The 9,336-nt window shown below is 38.6% G+C and overlaps 1 long non-coding RNA gene across 1 annotated transcript; it reads right to left on the bottom strand.

The window, feature by feature from the left end:
• Positions 1 to 1,626: 1,626 nt before the first annotated feature.
• On the bottom strand, positions 1,627 to 3,860 carry LOC136483114 (uncharacterized). Its single transcript, XR_010765311.1, has 4 exons — positions 3,577 to 3,860; positions 3,054 to 3,126; positions 2,252 to 2,307; positions 1,627 to 1,887 (listed from the first exon to the last, which is right to left on the bottom strand). It is a non-coding gene; the product is annotated as an uncharacterized lncRNA (long non-coding RNA).
• Between the last annotated feature and the right edge of the window lie 5,476 nt (positions 3,861 to 9,336).

The following is a 9,336-nucleotide window of genomic DNA, read 5'->3' as shown; positions in this document are numbered from 1 at the left end:
TATATAAAAATGAATCAAATTAATAATTACTTGAGAATAATTGTATATACTTCAGATATATATGAATATAAATCTAATATAATTACATGAAGCAAACAAACACACCATGGTAGAGGAAAATTAATTAATGGCCCATTTATCCATAAATAATTAAAATACATATTTGTTGATTACAATAAACAATTTCAAAGACAACAATTAGCAACAATTATATTTTACCCAATATCTTTCATGCAAACCCTAGTCAAATTTCATCAAACATAAATTTACAAAAATGAAATTAATAAAAAAACCAAACCCTAGATCTAGATCCACATGCATATGAAACATCCATAAAACTAACTAATTGTTCACTAAATTCAAGAAACATGGACCAAATAAGGGTATGATCTTGTTCCCCTCCCTAATTTACCCTAGTACATTCAAAACTTGGGTCTAATTTGCTTTATAAGTAGCTCAAGCACCATAGAAGAGAGAGAAAAACAAAACTCTAATTACTCACTAACCAACCATTAAAACTTCAAAAAAAAGTGTGGAATAACATTTTCTTACCTTCTACAACCTCTCCACCAAAGGATTTGAGACCAAAACCTTCCCCCTTAGTTGAGCAATTTTTGGAAGGTGCCCAAGGCCTCCCCACCTTTCTTTCACGGGTTGGAGTGAGTGACCCAAGAAGGAAGAAGGTGCTGCAGTTTGCTTTATCTGTGGGTCATTTGTAGGGGCGGCTGGTGATTGAGCCTCCCCTACAAATCGGAGGTATTTATACAGGGGCATTTGTAGGGGCGGCTCAATCACCAGTTGCCTCACTGTTCCATTTGTAGGGACGGCTGGTGTCTGGGCTCCCGAGCACGCCACTGTAGGGGCAGCTCCATCACGAGCCGCCCCTACAAAAAATTCGTCCTGTTGCTAAAAAACATTTTTTACATAGTGTCTAATGACACTACTATAGCTGCATCGACCCGGTCGAACCTCACTGGTAAGACTTCATGCATATAATCGGCTATGCAATACAATTGGCTAGTGGTTTTGTTCACAATCGAGACATGTACTCTGTTTGTTTGCTATGCAATACAATCGGATAGTTTAGCCGATTTGCCTGTGACTTCATGCATATAACATGTTTCCATGAACCTGTTGACATATGGATGGTTTTATCGACTCTTTGGCTTTAGTTTGATACACTACAAGAAAAAGAGGTATTAACGACGGGATATGTGGTCGTTAAAGGTCCTAATGTGGTCGTTAAAAGTTAACGGCCACAGAAGTGTGGTCGTCCATGGTCGTTAAAAGCTCCGTTAATACAATTAACGACCACATAATATTTCCCACCGTTAACTTTTCAACGACCGAACAGTATGTAGTCGTTGAAACTATATTTGTAACAACCACATTTCTAATAACAACCACCACATTTTTCATCGCTAATATTTTTACACCATCTATCATGAGGCACTAACGACCATGTTTTAGTAATAATGAGCATATTTTTTTTGGAATTAATAATATTTTAAACCATATTTATATTGATAATTTTTTCACATTGGCTACCTATTTATAACACCAGCCACCACTTGACACCATATACAATGAAATTTTCCATAGCAGAGAAACCACAATTGATAAACTTGCAACAGCAAGCTATTATTATTTATCCAATTTGTCACCATATAAAGATATATCTTTGCAAAAAAAAGGAAAAAAAACAGCTAACCATGAAACTAACAGTGCCTCACTTCAGGACCATTCCTATTACAAAGAATTAGCAGCAATAAGCTATGCTTGAAGGTGAAAACCACCAGTACTACTATAACTAGAATACTAATCTTCAACTGGAGGCACTCTGCAACATTACCCTTTGACAGCTTGGTCTTGTCAACAAGGAAAAGCCTGCAGTAACTTCAATGTTAACACTATGCATAAACAAAACAAAATAATAACTAGTTAATACTTAAATGAACTGATGTCAAATATGCACCGAATATCAGAACTATGCCTGAGAAGATCTGAGATTTTGACATCCAAGCAATATACAATAACAACTCAAACCTATCTTATTTTACCTCAAAGTTTCAGTACCAATACACGGATGAAGAAGCATGAACTCTGCTATTTTCAGTTGAGGGACAAAGCTATTTTCATATATATGAAATAGGCTCCCTAATTTAAATTTTCAATATATCGAAGTGCACATTTGGTAAAGTTAAGACAGTGTACAAACTTAAAGAAAAATGACTAGTTGAAGCAACATTACATAGGCTGATATATCTTATGATACTCATCCCCTTCAATGAAGTTAATGCCTGGAAGCTGAAACATGAGAACATAAAGGTTTAGACAAGGAATTTGGCATGGAAGCTGAAACATGATGCATTCTTTGAATACAGATTAGAAAGAATAATTATCTAGACTAAGCTGAAATATGATAACATAAAAGGTTCAGCCAAGAAATTTGGCAAGGAAAACCGAAACATGATGCATTATCTGAATACGGATTAGAAGCACTAATCACTGCTGCCGTGACCTGGCCTCATGAGGAGTTTATATAGTGGCTCGTGCAGTCTTTTCATGTTACTGACTACAAACAGTCAACACATTAATATTGCATATGTTTGATAAGAGAAAAAATCATGGTACTTAAGCAAAGACCAAATAAAAACTAACTGCATTATGTAGAACAAGAGAATAAACTCACATAAATTTGAAGCCTACGTACAGCATCATCAGTCCAGTACTGGAATGCTCGTATAGATAAAAACAAATTACATGTATCGATGGCCCGATCTTCTTATTCAGGTGGCAACCAATACTCAAATTTCTTTCTTACTGATACAATAAATTAATAACTTCAGGGCAGTTTTTTAGATAATTAATTCAGTCTAGTTAAAATTTAAGATGTAATCCATAATATAAAATATGAGATTTATACAAGTATAGATTATAGGCAACCTTTATTAGTACTAAGTACAAGGACTCTCCACGAGCAGTTTTGTTCAGACATTTGGTGCTTATTGTACTATTAACTGAATTCTGCAGAAGAAATCCATAAACGTTACCTTGGTTCAAGACTTTAGAACAGAAGATTAGCAGAGGCACTTGGCAAATTTTCTGAGATAGCATAGATGCAATCTACAAACAAATTCCCTTTGTTAAAGATGCATTACACATCCAAAACAATAAACATTGAATCACATAGACAACAAAGGTACCCTCCCCTCTACTCCAAAGCAACAGTCAGGGTTCTTCAAGTAGATAGCACGCATCCATGAAGGAACATGTAAAATTACTTTCTCAGGTACAAAGTTGAAAGAAAGGAAACCATATCATCTGATCTAGTGTTCTAGTTGAGACAAAAACCTATCCACAATTATTAACTACTGAAAAATAAAACAATCAAATGTCAAAATCTAACATTGGGGAACATACCTGTACTAACTGAAATAGGTAGCGAGAAGCCGGCAATCCCTCGAGCGAACAACGCAACCCAGTCCTACTGCTGCAGGGGATGGAAGATGCAGGCTCTCCTCGAGATGCAGATGGGGATTGAGGAAAATCCTATTGAGGAAGATGATGGCTTACAGTTGGGGCACGTGAAGATCAGGTCAACTGGGCGCCCACAGCCAGTCATTCACCTGTTGGACGGCCGCCGCCGGCCTCGTCGCCGCATAGCGCAGACAGAAAATATCGTCGGTTGTGCATAGAGGGCGACCTGTGGAGGCCCCCAGCCCCGGCACCATCGCACGGTGGGCACACATCGACGCGGCCACCGTCACCCGGGTCCTCCCCTGCTATGGCACGTTAGGAGAGAAGGGAGATGCCCTCGGGAGAGGAGGCTTTGCGGCGGGGAGCCAGGGACCAGGCGCGTAGGGGTATCAATCAAGTAGATGCGGTGGTGGAAAGTTTGGGTGCGGGAGGTGGGCGCGGAGAAGAGAGGAACCGAGGCATAGCGACCACGCTGGGACCTGGATGACGATCGAGCATATTTTGGTCGTCGGACAACTTTGTGCAACAACGGAACGGACTGCAAACAGAACCGACGACCACATATTGTACGTGGATGTGAGGATTTGTTGTAGTGATATCATTATCATAGCTGTATCGATCCGATCGAACCTCATTATTGATGGTAACAGATTAGATTCATAGTATTTGTAGATTTATTTGTACTAAACAGTCGATTTGTTCGCATGTTATATCCTTTCTTGTTAAACTTATCGGCTCAATGCTTTACACTAGTTATATCCATCTAGCTGATGATGTTTTCTTATATTACTTATATTTGGGTGTATTGTACTTGTTTCGTCTAGATTAATCAATTATAATAAAATCGCTATGACCCATGAGTATCGGTTATCTTTAATTCATACCATTATCATTGATATTATCCAATAATCTTCAATTTAGCGATCCTTGCTTTACTGATATGTTGGATATCAACTATTTAGTCGGTAGCCTTATCGAATCGGCTATTTAGCCGCATATTTGGAACTATTTGGAGCAACACCGACATGTTCTGCCTTAAATTACTGATAAGATTTTCTCTCATTGTCAATTGCAGGTCAAATTGACTAGCACATCATCGGGTTTTCAGAATCGACTGGTCCTGTGTTGAAGCCAAGCAGATCTCCAATCTCATTCCGTTCAGATCGTCCGGCTTGCTCTGTGTTGGTCGCATTGCCATATTTTTGTGCCAACACACTTTTTGGCACTCCCGGTGGGACCACAATCGTCATGGCAGCTCACAACAACAGGGACATTCTTATGGTACCTTATGAAGACTTACCTAATGAGGATAAGGATGTCATTAGTAAGGCTATAGAGGACTATCAGAACGAGTGGTTGTTGTCCTACACCAAGACATGTGACAATAAAGTTATTCAAAAATATCCATTGTCAAGAGTTTTGATACATGGGCAGTTAGATACAGATGAAGTTGATGATAGGCGTTTCTTTGTAGATGCTGTCAACAAATCTGTTCATGATGCCATGTTGAATCATAATACATCTTTCTTTAATACATTCCACAATACCATGAAGGAGGTGTTTCATGGATATCCAATTGATCAGATTGGACCGGCTTATTATAACATTCCACATCCATCGACTCAGGGGACTAATCAAGCCGGCACTAGCCATCAAGACGTAGCACTAGCTGGCAATGATGATGCCCAAGCAGTTCAGAGCTCATCTGAGCAAGTTTAGGGTACTACTACTAATCAAATACAGTATAATCCTGGATCATCAGTGCAGCATGTGCAACAGCCAATAGGGCAAGTTCAGAATCAAATGGTTAATTTTGGCACATCAGGCCAAATACCACCATCGGCTTAAAAAATAGCACCATTAGTTCAAAGGATTCGTAAAGATACAGATCCTAACGTTTACAATCAGAGACTTCAAGCAGCAAATCAGTAAAGGACTCAACAGATAGAGATTACACAAGGATATCATTATGGCACAGATTATACCCACCATATGATTCCAAATCCAAGGTATCAAGGTACTCAAAATTTTAATCCGCAGATGGGTCAGCAATTATAAAGAAATCCAAATTCAAATGCTAATGAGTTGTTGCTCAGAGTAACTAAAATAATGAAGAATCAGTTCGATTTAAAACCAAAAGGGTAGACCTTTTCGTACAAACATCCATATCCAGAGTGATATAATTTGGTTGCTCTTCCTACAAATTACAGGCTTCTAGAATTTGCTAAGTTCACTGGTCAAGATAGTACAAGTACAATAGAACATGTCAGTCGATATCTTACTCAGTTGGGTGAAGCATCCATTGAAGAAGCTCATCGAGTCCCTTTCTTCTCTTTGTCCTGGACCAGCTTTTACCTGGTTTTCATCGTTACTAGTTAATTCTATTGCCAATTGGACTGACCTGGAGAAGAAATTTCATACATATTTCTATACTGGATAGGAGAAAGGAAAATCACATATTTGACAACCATAAGGTAAAGAACTAATGAATCAGGTGCTGAGTTTCTTCAGAGGTTCTGAGAAACAAGAATTTTGTGCTTTTCATTGCATCTGATTGATGATCAGCTAGCTGCTTTGGCTGTTCAAGGAATGTTACCAACATGGAGAGAAAAACTGATTGGGCAAGAGTTTGACAATTTAGGTTAGTTGGCTCAATGGGTGGCAACACTTAATAGCCAATTCCATAATATGCGCAGAGATACCCGATTCCAGAAGAATGCCACAATTGCTGAAGCTTATAATCCATATTTAGTTGATGATGCTGGAGAGGATGCTGAAGAAGAGGAGATTGCTATCACTGAATGGAATTGGGGTAAGAAGATAGTGATGGTTCCAAATCCTTGGGGAAAAGGAGTTGAAGAAAGTTATGATTTTGATGACACAAAATCAGACAAACTCTTTGATTTCTTGCCTGAGAAAGGGCATACCAAATTGCCCGCCAATCATGTTATATTACCTCCTGATCAGTTGAAAAATAAGTTCTACAAATTTCGTAATACTACTTCTCATTCTACTAAAGAGTGCAGAATTTTCCGGCAGCATATACAGAGGGCTATTCAACAAGGGAAGCTTAAATTGATACACCTCAGAAGATGAAAGTTGATGATAATCCTTTCCCAAAAGATCAGAATATGGTTGATGCTAAGTTGCTCAAAGGGAAGACTAAAGTTCTAACATCGGCTAGGGCAAGAGAAACTAGAATAGTGCATCCTAAAATGCAAATATCGGCTGATGAATATAGAAAAATCAAAAGGCGTCGTGACCAACAAAAGAGCGGATATGAGCAGGGAGAGATGTCAAGAGATGGGGCGATGAGGCCGCGTGTTACATCTCGAATTTTGTTGAATAAATGGCAACGACAAAAAGAGAAGGATTATTAGCGCTAGTTGGAAGAGAAAGAATATCAGCGTCAACAAGAAGAGAAGAGGTATGAAAGAGAACAAGCTGAATCACATTGGAATTGTCGTTTCTTCAGACATTGCTGGAATGAAGGTTTGAAATTGCCTACTAGAAATAATTGCCCAGAGTGCAGTGAACAATATTGGGAGTTTAGGTAATCTCAAGCCAACTGTCGGTCTATCCATGCTCGAATAAAGTATCATCATGATAATATGGATCGGCGCTTAAAAAATAGAAGTGTTCATGATCGGCTTGGGAAGCGAGTTGTTGATTAAAATTAGGCTGATTATGAAGAAGAAGATGATGACGAAGAGTATGTTTGGCCGGAAGGATAGTGGCGTCTAGGAGGTTTAACAAAATGTCAGAAAAGAAGGGTACAACGCCTAAGGAATATAGAGCTAGAACAGGCTAAAAAATCTGGTAAACCTCAAGTGTGGCGTGCTAAACAAACAACCGATAAGGGTCAACCATCGGCTAATAATCAAATGGCTTTTCTTTTGCCGTTAGAATTTGAGCTCCAGCAGATCAAGAAATCTATTCATATTTTGATGAATCGGAGTATGAGGAGATGGTTGCCAAATTGACAGTGATACAACAAGAAATATTTGATAAGTCAGTCAAGCATCGGCACTTGAAGGCTTTGTATGTGAAACATTTTGTTGATGGAAAGCCGATGAGAAAAATATTAGTTGATGGTGGTGCTTCTGTTAATCTTATGCCATATACTACTTTTCGCAAGCTTGGTAAAGGACCAGAAGACCTGATTGAGACTGACATGATGCTCAAGAATTTTGGGTGTAATGCATCCAAGACCAGTGGGCAATAAATGTTGAATAGACAATTGAAAGTAAGACTTTACTCACTACCTTCTTTGTGATTGATGGAAATGGTTCATACAGTTTACTCCTTGGTCGTAACACCCTAAAATTTGCTTCTCTTGAAATAGAGCTAAAATGATTTAATTTTGTATTTTTATGCTCATAAAAACATGGGGAAATAATAAATTTTCATTAGATTAAAATTAATCTTAAGGTAGCAATGTGTTTGTTGCATTCATGCTGGTCGCACCTTGTGTTTCTATGTGCAAAATGTGTTTTTTTAAAATATGTTTAGGAGACGAATATCTATCTCTAGGAATTTTTCAGCTTCTTTCTAGAATTTAATTACTACCTCCTTCACCTTAATCTTTGTGTTCCAAGTTCCCAACAATCTTTTAATGATTCTAAATACTTTATTTGGGTTCATCATGTTCCAAAGTGTCTATGGGAATTTTCCCAAATTTTCGGAGGTCTCGGAGTATTTTTCGTGGCTTAAATATCAATTCTGGGCTTTTCTAGAATTATTTTATTCGTGAAATTAATTAATTCCAAAAATAAATAATATATCTCATTTTCCAACCAACTCTAAAAGCCCATGTGTAATAATCCTAAAAAATCTCAAAGGCCTAGGCATTTATTTACTAATGGGCTTTAATGATTATTTAGGTCTATTAGTAAATGTGGAGGGTGTAACATCAATTAGTACCGTATTGATAGTTGATTTAGATGTGGGGCGTTTTTCTCCTTATAAATATGTACAAACCCCTTGGGCAAAGCACACCAAAACTACCATAAGGGGAGCCCCTAGTTTGGGAAATCCTCCGTGTTGTAAATTAGATTTTTCTCCTCTCGTCGTCGCTGTCGCCGTCGCTGTCGCCGCCGCGCTACCCAATGACGTAGACCCACCGTCGACTGCAAGATGGCCCTAGGTGAGTTTGCCGTCTTCTCCTCTTATTCCCTGTGCTCTTGGCTCGTCAAACCATGGCCTCTAGGGCCCAAACCAAGCGCTCCGAGGAGCTTCTCGCCGCCGATAATGGAGCTCCGCCGTGTCAGTTTTCTTCTCCGGCCGGTGACTCTCTCTCCCCCTCCTTTCTAATCTAGGCCATCCAGTGTAGCACCCAGTTTTAAGAACAAAACCCGATACACACCATATGTGAGCCTAGGAACTCAAATCTCATATATAGCTACAAATATGGGTAATATCAAGAGACAATGCGTAAATACATAGCGTATTAGTATAAAGATTATAACCTCAGAGTATAGACAGCGGAAAGACAACTCTGATTTTCAGGCGAAGACTTCAAATCCATAGGGACAACTGACTAGTTGATCACAAGCCTAATTCCTCCAACTCTAGCAATCTGGTACCCATCCGGGATTTTTATCCAAATATGTGAAAAATAAAGCAAGCATAAGTACATGACGTACTCAACAAATATAACATAGGGTTCATGAGGATCAAAAGGCTGACACAGGTTTAACTGCGATTAGCTTTTAATGAGTCATCTTTTAGCAATTGGGGTGGCAACAAGTTCATCACAAGCCCAAAAACACATGATTAGGTAAACATGATTAATGAATAGCATAAACAGTAGTCATTAGTGAGCATCTTCATCATCCGTATCATTAGTGTTCATCA

The sequence above is a fragment of the Miscanthus floridulus genome, chromosome 9 (genome assembly GCF_019320115.1).
Source record: "Miscanthus floridulus cultivar M001 chromosome 9, ASM1932011v1, whole genome shotgun sequence".
NCBI lineage: Eukaryota > Viridiplantae > Streptophyta > Magnoliopsida > Poales > Poaceae > Miscanthus > Miscanthus floridulus.
Note: the sequence above shows the minus strand (reverse complement) of the source record. Positions and strands in the feature narration are given on the sequence as shown.